Consider the following 10,757-nt stretch of genomic DNA (forward strand, 5'->3'; position numbering starts at 1 on the left):
TGAGCACTTTGTATTAATTCTGAATGATATGCTCTTTATGGCTTGGTCGAGGTGCGACTATCTCAGCCCTGTCATCTGCATCTGTCGGTGTTGCTTTAGTGGCCAAATTTGTCTGTTGAGTTGGCTCTGTCCACTCCTCTCCAGTCATACTGAATGTATCAATTATTTGAACATGATGATTTGTATTTGATGTACAAAAATTTGATGAAAAATATGTTTGTTCACAGCAATGTCTGTATCATGCTTGTCCACCATTCCTGAGTAGGCAACTGATGTCTCAAAATTGTGCCTAAGGTTTCATCTGCCTCAGTATATTTGTAGTAATTAGGAGGCACTTCAAATAGATGTTTGATCTCATTCATGATAAAAAACAAATTCTCTATTCTGTCATAGAGACTCTGCCCAGATGCAGGCCCTGTTTCCTCTGGGGTACTTGATCTTGCAGTGATCTGATTTGTAGCAAATGTATTTACCCTTTTGGCATAATTTTCATGGGATAGCAACCTACCTGCACTGTTTAGTAGGCTGGGAAGGCCTCTGTTATGCAATGCTATAAATTTCTCTGTGAACTTGTTCTGCATTTCCTGGCATCCTCTATCCAATGTTTGCACAAGATTTCTTAAAATGAGCACCCTTTTCACAAGTAAGATGGTGTCAGTTCTATTGGGGATTCCTATTGTTGCCAGCTTAGGGCCTGTGTGGCTGTTCAGGACATTGATCATCCTATTGGCTATCTCAGGCATAGTGCCTAGAGATGCCCTTGCTCTTTGACTTTCCTTGTGGGCCCTGCCTATGAGATACATGTGCTCATGAATGGTTTCTATATATTTCCATTGATCTGTTATGGATTGAATAATATTGGCCCACAGGACATTCTTGATTTCAGCCACCACTTTGTCAAGAGAGCTCTTTCTCCAGTTCTTTTATCTTTTTCTCAAGAGCCTTTATCTCTCTTGTTTTCTCAGCTACAGTTTGCTTTGATTTATCATACTTTTCATTAAGTGTAGCCAATTTTTCCTTGGCCTCATTTAGCTCTGCCATCTGGGCCTTTAGAACTTGAAGTTCTTTCATCATGTTTTGCATATCAAGGCTTGGTGCCTGTTCTGATGTTGTTGCTCGTGCTGCTGCTGTATTTGGTGCTGATGTTGAAGGGCCTGTTCCAGCTGTCTGTCCTGTGGGAGGACTGATAATTTGAGGAGGCTCCTCAAGGTTAATCACTGGCTGAGGGGGCTGAGATGTCTAGCCTCCTTCTTTCTGTTTCAGGGCTACCTGTAATTCACCCTCTGTTGCTACCAATCTCCCTTCTGTCTCTACCAATTTTTTGTGTAGTGTTAGCAGCATGGCTGCTACATCTTGGTCCTTTCTCTGCTGAGCAACATCTTCTATTTGAGGGTGAAGGGTTGCTGGAATCTTGACCATCTTCCTCAAAGCTGCTATATCTGCCTCTTTTTCCTTTAGTAATTCCTGCACAGCTTTGGGATCACTTGGGTCATGCCCAAGCTCTATAATGATATCTTCCAAAGACCTAATCCTGTTGTCTTTAGCTTGAGAAGAGGCCTTCTCCAATTCTAGTTGGGCAGTTGTATTATGGAGACTGTTTTGCAATTTGTGTGCAAGGAAGGTTTTGTCTGCAAGAGTGGAATAGACCATCTCACCCATTTGCTTATGAAGCTCTATCTGGTCCATTGGGTGGATGTCTTTTGCAAATACCTCAAGGTTGGTTCTTATGTAATCTGCAGCTGACTGTGGCTGCATCGTAGTAGGCATGAAATGACTCATAGTCATCTTCCCCTCTGTTATGTCATATGCTAACATAAGCCTCTGCTGGTTTGTGGGAGCCATTTTGAGTAAATGATTGTATAGCTGGAGTCTAACTGGCTCATTCCTCTTCTTAATGTCAATGAATTGCTGCTTTATGCCGAATTCTACCCTCCTTTGCCGGCTTGAGGAGCTGACCTCTCCTCCAAGTGTTATTTCTTGTTCCTGTTGGAAGGAACTGGAAGATGCTTCCATGCTAGGGGGGCCCATACCCATGGATGGCCCAATAGGAATCTCTTCTTCAGAAAGAGGATTTAATATTTGCCTTTTCTCCCCTTGTTGACTTGTTGATGTAGTGAGGGGAGTTTCCTGCTCTCTATCCCTCTTCCTGGTTCTCTCTTCATTTAATGGAGTTTGGAGCACCGAGGCATCCACTACTGTTTCCTGCCTTGGAGGCACACTTTCTTGAGCCTGTTTCTCTGTAGATATTGGGGCCTCAGCCATTTCTTCTTGTTGTTTGGGCTGCTCTTTCTGCTATTCTGCTGTTGGGGGTGGCTGCTCCTGTTCCATCTCTTTTCCTTTACCTGTGTTGGCTGCCTGAGGAGTAGTTTGAGCTGCCTGCTAGGGGGCTATAGAGGATGAGGCAGCTTCTCCAAGTTGAACTTGATAAGATGAGGAAACCTGCCCACAATTTTCCAAGTCAGCTTCCTTCTCAAGATTCTTTGCTTCTTTTTGTAGAATTTCCTCTTTAGTACTTACCTCTTCTAATGTGCCCTCTTTCCATTTTAACATATTTGCATATTTTTCAATATGAGGCAGCCTGACATGATCATAGCTAGCCAACTTATACTTGACCCTTCTAAGACTAATGAAATGATTGGGATCATAGGGTATCCATAGGAAACTTGTTTGCAATCCGAGGCATTGCAGGATCTTATCTGCTTCTTGCCATGCCTCTTCTCTTTTATTATAAATGAATGGACCTAGCTGATTTCTGACTTTTAGTTGTACCTTCTTATTTTTTCTGTGGAAATGGACCATGTCTGCATTTCCAAACTGTATGAAATACTCTAAGGCAAAGAGTCTCATAGGGAAATATTTTGGCAGCCTATATGGGGCTAGCTCACAACCATATATTCTAATCACTGTGTGGTGTTGGTAGAAGTACCAATCCCCAATGCTGTAGGCCTTTGACAGCTGGAGGATCCTTTGCATCTCATCTATCAATCTTGGAGGAGGGGCACTCAATAGCAAGGACATGGCTGGATGGATAAACAGGTCTATGAATTCACAATAGTTATATGGTGAAAAAGATTCGTGATGGAAAAATGAGGACCAAAATACTACAGACCTTTGGTTCCCTTGGGCATCAAGCTTCTTGAGAGTAATAGGGAAGCTATCAGGCTGATAGAATAGAAACAGGTGATAGATGTAAGAAGTGTATATAAATATCCTCTCCCTCTCTAGGTTCATCAATTGCTCATGAATCTTATTGGAAATATAGGTAGCATAATCATAGTGAACAACAGGAGGCTTTCCAGGGGAGAAGATAGCATGGCCAGAATGGTTTCATCAACATCCTCAGATGTTCTGTATCCCAGGACATAACTGATCATATCCACAAGCATTTTTCCCAGCTCATTTAGATATACATTTCCAATAGGAGGAGTCCTCACAATTTTAGAGCTTGATTGAATGAATAATTGATTGATCTTTACAATTTGGGCACTGGACAGCTTGCCTCCTTTCTTTATCAAATCCATCATGGAGAGAGGAGTCAATGGCCTTGTAGTATGAAAGTGTAGCATTTCATTTATGGCCTCAGGGGTGAAATGGAACAAAACTGAGCCTGAGGGGTTGAGGACAGCTCTCTGACATGGGTCATAGTTGGCACTGCATCTATGTATCAATTCTGGGAGGATATTGACTTGACGGAGATTGAAAATGGGCAAATTGGAGCCCCAAATCCCTAGGATATCATTTCCACTGAGATGTTTGGCTTTAAGATCATTGAGTACATGAATGTGGTACTTGCTATAGTCTGGGATTCCTTCTTCCATTTGGTAGTCTCTGTCAGCCAAGGGCAACAACTCTAGCTCTTTTTGTGGGGCATTTAGAGGTGTAACATTCAATGCAACTGGAGTTTCCATGGTTTTTGTGTGCTTTTAGCAGAATTTCAGCGAATTGCGGGCAAATGCAATGCTTGTGCAGTAGGTTGATATAAACTTGGAGGATTTGCAGCGAAGATAGGGTAACTGAGGTACAATTGGGCACAATTGGCTTACTATGAGGGAAATTGACTTAGTTGTAGGGAAATGTAGCTTAATTTCTCGGTGAAATTGGAAGTTTTACAGTGTTTTAACAGTGTGGAATGGAATAGACCAGGCGCAGGAAGAATGTAGTAAATACCTGGTAGCAGCGCAATGGCAGAGGCTCGGTTTGAGTCGACTTGTAGGTGGCCACGACTCTGGAGTGAGTTTCAGTAGGTTGGCAGTGAAATGGTCGTGAAATTGCATGCAGGGAGCACAGTGGTCTTTTGTCGAAAAGTGCGAAAAAACTGTGATTTTTGGCCAAATATGGACATTTTGGGCTTTGGCGCGTTTTTTGGATGACATCAGCATGACGTCATCGGGTGGGGTCGGGTACGGAAGGTGACGTGGCAGCCTGTGAGTGGTCCACGGGAACTGACGAGGTGGCGGACAGAGTGGAGCAATGGCGGGCTAGGCGCTGATGCGGTGTTGACTTGTCATGACATGGGCATGGCGTGGGCATGATGTGGGCAGGCGGTAAACCAAAGCGGTAAGTGGTTCCATCGGACCGCTTATAGTACGGGAGTGGTTTTGGCAGGCGGCCTCCCGATACAATTTGCGAGGGATGCATGGCCGAGCCCTGACGTCATGCTCTGAAATTTTTCGGGTGCTATCGTCCGGGCATCGGGGGCGGCCCGATATTGATATAAGCCATCGGATGGGAGGGCCCAGATCCGACGGGCTACGGGTTACAAAAATGGTAGGACAATACGGCAGGGAAGCGGAGAATAAACAAATATATTTCTGGAAATGCATTCCAGGGTGAGACTTTAGTCTTCGGCAGGTTTTTTGGGCTTTTCAATGTTTTGTTGGCGGAAATGGGTTTTTTGACATTTTTGCAAAATGGGGTTAGGGCTATAAATCAAGCGGATCTTGATTTAATCCCAAAACACTATATTAGCGCTGTCTTGCCTTTAGCACTTTGATTTCTTTCCACTTCAACCCTTTAGGACTATTAGGCTATATTGCCTAGAGGAAGTGAATATACCAATTTTTGGGGTTTTTATACACAATAGTGCTATAGTAATAGGGAAAGGGGAACATAGGGAGTTAAGTATAGATATTGTTAGTAGTTAGTATTGGAGGGGAATATGGAAGAGAGGAGGCAAAGACTAAGTTTATAGAAAACAAACTTAGTTAGGAGAGTAGATCAAAATGAAACGATTTTTACACAGGAAATGTGGCCCTTTATGCAACAAGGATCAATCAATGAGTTTGATTTCTCTCATGAACCAAGGTGATAGAGGGATGTTAGCAAGGAGTTTGATGGGGGATGATTGGGAAATTAGACATGCTCTACTTTTTTGCTACAAAACTGCTGAATAGGAGGATCTGCACTGGCCACCATGTGTTTCCTTTGCTTAGGCCAGTGATATGAAAGAAATCATGCTTCTGCAACCCCATCTACCTACCCATTCTATTGCCTAGCATATTTTGTTACTTCAAGGAGGGTGCACTTAGACTTGCAAACCCTGATGTGCCTTTTCTTTTCCTTTGGAATTTCCTTTTGATTTTCTATCTAAAGCTAGCCTTATTACCTCCAAGGCCCCAGATTAAACAGTTGGGAACCTTCATTCTCTACCTAACTACTTATCTGCCAAGATTGAACAGTTTGGACAAATTTCTTTCTCTAGTCTACAACAAAAAATTGAAACATGGCATGACCTAGCTTAGACTGTTGGATCACCCATTCAGAAGTAGGACAGCATCAAACAACTGTAGATATGTGTTTCCACCAAAATATGAGATCTTTTCATCACCAAAGTAGATCATATTAGTACTTCCCCTGCCAATCATGAAAAATGAAACCTATTGGTATAGGTAGCTAACAGTGGCTCCACTTGGGGATGGTTTTTCTACTTGAAAGACCAAGACCAGTAGGTCAGACTGCCTTGGCTTTTGACTTCTTCTCAAAACTTGAAAGCTTTCTCTTTGGACTCCAAAACTGGAATCTGTCACCATTGTGGAACTTCTGAAATAAAAGCCTTCCTTCTTATTTACAAAACTTCTTAAACTGAATTATTTATATGCTGAAATAAAATAGTATATACAACTGACAATGTACAGTGCCGAGCCATGCTATATACATGGAAAGTAATCAAAATAGTGCTTTAACATCCGGCCATTTACAGGGCCCTCTTCAGCTTCAGTGCCATCCAAATTTTTCAAGAAACAAGTGTTATTTCCTTGTACTGCTTGAATAACAAAAGGACCCCTCCAAAGGGAGTCAAATTTGCCATGCTTTCCCTTGTCTTCTCTTCTTGAATCCCATTTAAGCACTTTATCCCCAATGAAGAAATCTTCAGCCTTGGTTCTTCTATCAAAAGCCTTTTTTAGTTTCTCCTGTAGGACCTGAACTCTACTGTACACTTGATCTCTAGTTTTCTATAAATAGATAATCTGATTGATTCTTCATTGCATGTCATTTGGTTCAGCTTGAATTTCTTGAAGTAGCTTCATGACAGGGACCCCTAATGATGAATGGAATTTGGCTTCCATTCCATAAACCAACTCATATGGGCTGACCCCAATGGATCTCTTGGTTGTTAGCCTGTCAGCCCATAAAGAATTTACAAGCTTCTTATGCCAATTTTCCTTATTCTCTTCCAGTATCTTCTTAATGATGTTGATAAGACTTTTGTTAGATGATTCAGCTAAAATTTTGCCTTGAGGGTAATATGCAGTAGAATGGCCCAAAGTGATATGGAATTTGTGACAAAAGTTCACCATCTTCTTGGATCTGAAAGCAGCAGCGTTGTCTGTTATAATCTTGTCAGGACAACCAAATCTGGAAAGAATGTTTGTTTCAAGGAACTGAATGATAGTAGAATCATTTGCTTGTCTGCATGGAACAACCTCAATCCATTTAGTAAAGTAATCTGTGGCTGTTAGAATCCATCTATGTTGGCCTGAGGATGAAGGATGAATTTCCGCAATGAAGTCCAAGCCCCATTGCTGAAAAGGCCTTTCTGTTGCAATAGGTTTTAAGGGAAGTGGTAGTAACTTTCTTTTTCCCTCAAACACTTGACACTTGTGACATGAAGTGGTAAATTTTTTAACATCAGAGAAGAGAGTGGGCCAATAGTAACTTGCCCTTAATATCTTATCCACAGTGGACTTCCAGTACAAATGTCCACCACAATCACCTGCATGGAATTCTTTTATAACATTGTTAGTCTCATCCATATTCAAACAATTCAGCAGTATACCTTCATGATTTTTCCATAGTAAATTACCATTTATAACACAAAATCTTGAAGCTTTCATTTTTAAAATTCTAGATTTGGTTCTGGACAACCCTGGGGGAGCACACAAGTTTTGCAATATATAACAGATATCAGAATACCACAGGGATTGTTCAAAGGCTACATTGATCTTTGGAGTCGCTAGCTTTGGTTAATTGTACAGTTGGTTAATGTCCAAGGCTTGGAAGTTTGCTTCAGACATCAATTTAGCCAAACCTTGCCCCTTTATCAGTTTTGTAGGTCTTATCTCAATGTCAAATTCCAATATGTTAGCAATCCATTTCCCTCTTCTTCCTTCTAAGTTTTCTTGAGTCAGTATGTCTTTCACAATGGGATTTGGTACATAAGCAATAACATGAGAGTATAGGTTGTAAATCCTAAAGTCTTTGATGGCTTTGACCAAAGCATAAGCTTGCTTTTCCATGATCTGATATTTCAGAGGTGCATCTCTAAGGGCTCTACTAAAGAAAGCAATAGGTTTTTCATTCCCTTGATCATCCTTCTGCAATAAGACAACAACAATGGTATGCTGGGAAGCTGGTGGGCCCCAGTATTGTAGCAATAATGCTACAACTCCTGGAACTCATGTCTTTAATTTTATCAACCCGGTAGTTCGTAACAAACTTGGAAGTGACGGTGCTGTATGCACAAGTACTAGCTCTTGCCGCAGCTGTCACTTGGTCAGTTGGCACAAGTCCGCTAGGAGCTTAAGCCAACTTCTATGAGCTCTTAGAAGAAGCTTTTTAATTGATGGATGAAAGCTAACTCGAAGCAAGCTAATCTAATTGCGAAAATAAAATGAAAGCCAAAAAGGAACGCAAACCCTAGCAAACCCTAATTCTACTGGCTAGTCGTACTGACGCAAAGGAGAGCATGCAAACTACTGAAAGAGATGCCATTTCTTCTAGGAAGGTAAAATGCATGTGTCTAAGTTATCACTATCTAAAGAAAACATCTTTTTGTATTTTTGATTAAGTTATTAGAATTATCATGCATGTGCTTTTAACTAGCTTTTCACTGTGCAGAGGTGGATCAAGGAGGAGAAATGCATGGAAGAGGTCAGGAAGGTACAAAGAGGGTCTAAGGGATCCCTATCATACTTTCAGAAAGTTTCACAAAGTCAGGATTCCATGCAACCGTGTTTATGAACTTCTACAGGAAGTCTGCAGGGGTTTCTACAGGAAGTTTTGTAATTATTCTACAGGATGTTTCGTGATTGGGTTTTTGACTGATAGGTGAGTGGGAGAGAATGCATGAATGGGTAGGGAGGTAGGGTAGGGGCCTGGAATGACCCAATGACTGAGGGATGAGGTGATGAGAGGGTGTGGAAGTCTAGCTTGCATCAAAGAAGGTTTAGGCAATGGAAAGGCAAGAAGGTAGGGTTACGTGGCAAAAGAGCGGATGGGAGATGAGGAAACAGACTTGGTGATGGAGGAGCTGATCTGGACGAGGCTCATATGAACGAGGAGGTGATGAAGGTGCCCTGCGTAGTGTTTACCTGATCAAACAAACTACGTCTTGCATACAATCAAAAGATTAGATGATATATCTAACAATTTAATGAGATCAGTGAACAGCAACCTTATTCATGACAAGAATCACATACAACATGTGAACAAAACATTATCAAAGAGATATAAACGCATGAATAACTCCTACCAATCCATCCTAAACATAAAAATCTACTTCAACCATCAAAAGCAACCTAAGTAACAAAGCACGAATTAAATCTAAAGAGCAGACTTTATTTTAAGAATGCAGCGAACACACATAAAGATAAACAAGGGAGGTACTGGGCGCTTGAGATGGGCCCAACCCCAAGAGCTACAGCCTCCCAAGAGAGATTCAGAGCTGGTGCAAAGCTGGATTCATCTTTATTAATCAAGAATGAAGAGTTACATCAAAACTGTCCACAAGGAGAGCTTGAGAATGAGCTGAAAGCAAAGCTAATCTATTGCCTACAAATCGAATTACAAAATGACTACAACAAGGCTATGAAATGACTAACTACTAGCTGCTATCTACTGGCTAACTAGCTAACATCCACTGGCTAACCAAAATGAGGCCCTAAGCCTTCTTATTTATACAATTTGAGGACCCAACAGTCCTCCTATAATTTAGGGACTCGGCTGCCCAAGACTTGTAGTTAACAGCAGTCCTACTTGATTTGCTTGGCCGCTCTTGTGCTGATTGATTCGGTAGCCCTTGAACTCCGAGCTGATGGTGGAGAATTCGAGGTAAGGGACCATAAATGAAGGGGACACCTTCCTACAAATCCTCTCCCTTGTTCTCCCACGAATTTGGCTGCCAAGTGCTCATTAAGACCTTCAATTTTGTCTCCAAATTGACCAAAAAGGCTACACAAAGCACCCATTAGACTTGTTGGCATAATGACTAACCAAATTCACTCTATTAACATAAATATAATCAAAAACATGCAATAAACTAATGAGAATTGTGGATTAAGTCAAATTAGGAGGTTGAATGAGCCCAAATAATTGTCCATTTTTGGGGCTCATCATCACCCCCCTACTGAAAGTGTTGCTCATCCTCTGAGAAACCAATCTCTCTCCTCATCTTTGATGGCCCTGGTGGCCTCCTTGGCTAAAATCTCGGCCGATTTCTCCTTTGGCTTCCCTCTTTTCAAACTTCCTGTAGAAACAGTTCGCTGGCTTCCTGTAGAAACAGTCCTCTAACTGTCATGAAACCATGCTTCTTTTCTTCTTCCCACTGCCTGCTGCTTTTCCTAGTGAATTCTCAGCCTTGTTATGAGTGTGCCAGTATATGCAATCATATGGAAGAAATGGTGGCCTTGGCATTTCCTAAAACCTGCAACGTGAGGGCACTCGTATGTTTTGTAACAAGGAAGTTGGTTAAATTCACAAGATAAGCCATGGTCATGTTTCCAAGCAACAGGAATATGATAAAGGTGTTTTCTCTGGCTTTTTCAATAGCAATAGCTAATACATTACCCTCCACAAAAATAGTAACAGGAAGCAATAACAGCGTAGCAATTGGTGCCATGTACATGAGCAAATTCATAGAGTGAAGCTTCTCTGCCTCAGAGGTAAGCAGGAGCCCCTGAACAACTGATTTCAATGCTCTGGCAGCAATTGATCCTAGGCAAACCAAAAAGCCAAAAGGGTGGAATAATGGCTCACTGTTGCTTGCAATAACAATGCCAAATACCACAGGCACCAAGGCCATATAAACCACAGAAGACTCCCTCTTACATGTTATTATAAATGCAAAATATTGTCGTGAAGAAGGGAGTTGTTGCCCCAATAGTTTGATTGAAGGAGACTGGCAAATAGCGCAGAGAAATATTGCCACAAACAACCGAGAAGGAGAAAATGAAGCTCAGTGCCAATATCTCAAGAAATTGTCTCCTAGAGATGATGAACTGCATTGGTACAATCTCTAACCATGAAATTGCTAGAAAACC

The 10,757-nt window shown here is 41.6% G+C and overlaps 1 pseudogene; it reads right to left on the reverse strand.

Moving 5' to 3' along the window:
- Nucleotides 1–10,102: 10,102 nt before the first annotated feature.
- On the reverse strand, nt 10,103–10,519 carry LOC149242722 (putative sugar phosphate/phosphate translocator At1g12500 pseudogene; annotated as a pseudogene).
- Between the last annotated feature and the right edge of the window lie 238 nt (nt 10,520–10,757).

Source organism: Pinus tabuliformis, chromosome 8, assembly GCF_031772625.1.
Source record: "Pinus tabuliformis cultivar Carrire ecotype Pingquan chromosome 8, CPIR1, whole genome shotgun sequence".
Classification (NCBI taxonomy): Eukaryota; Viridiplantae; Streptophyta; class Pinopsida; order Pinales; family Pinaceae; genus Pinus; species Pinus tabuliformis.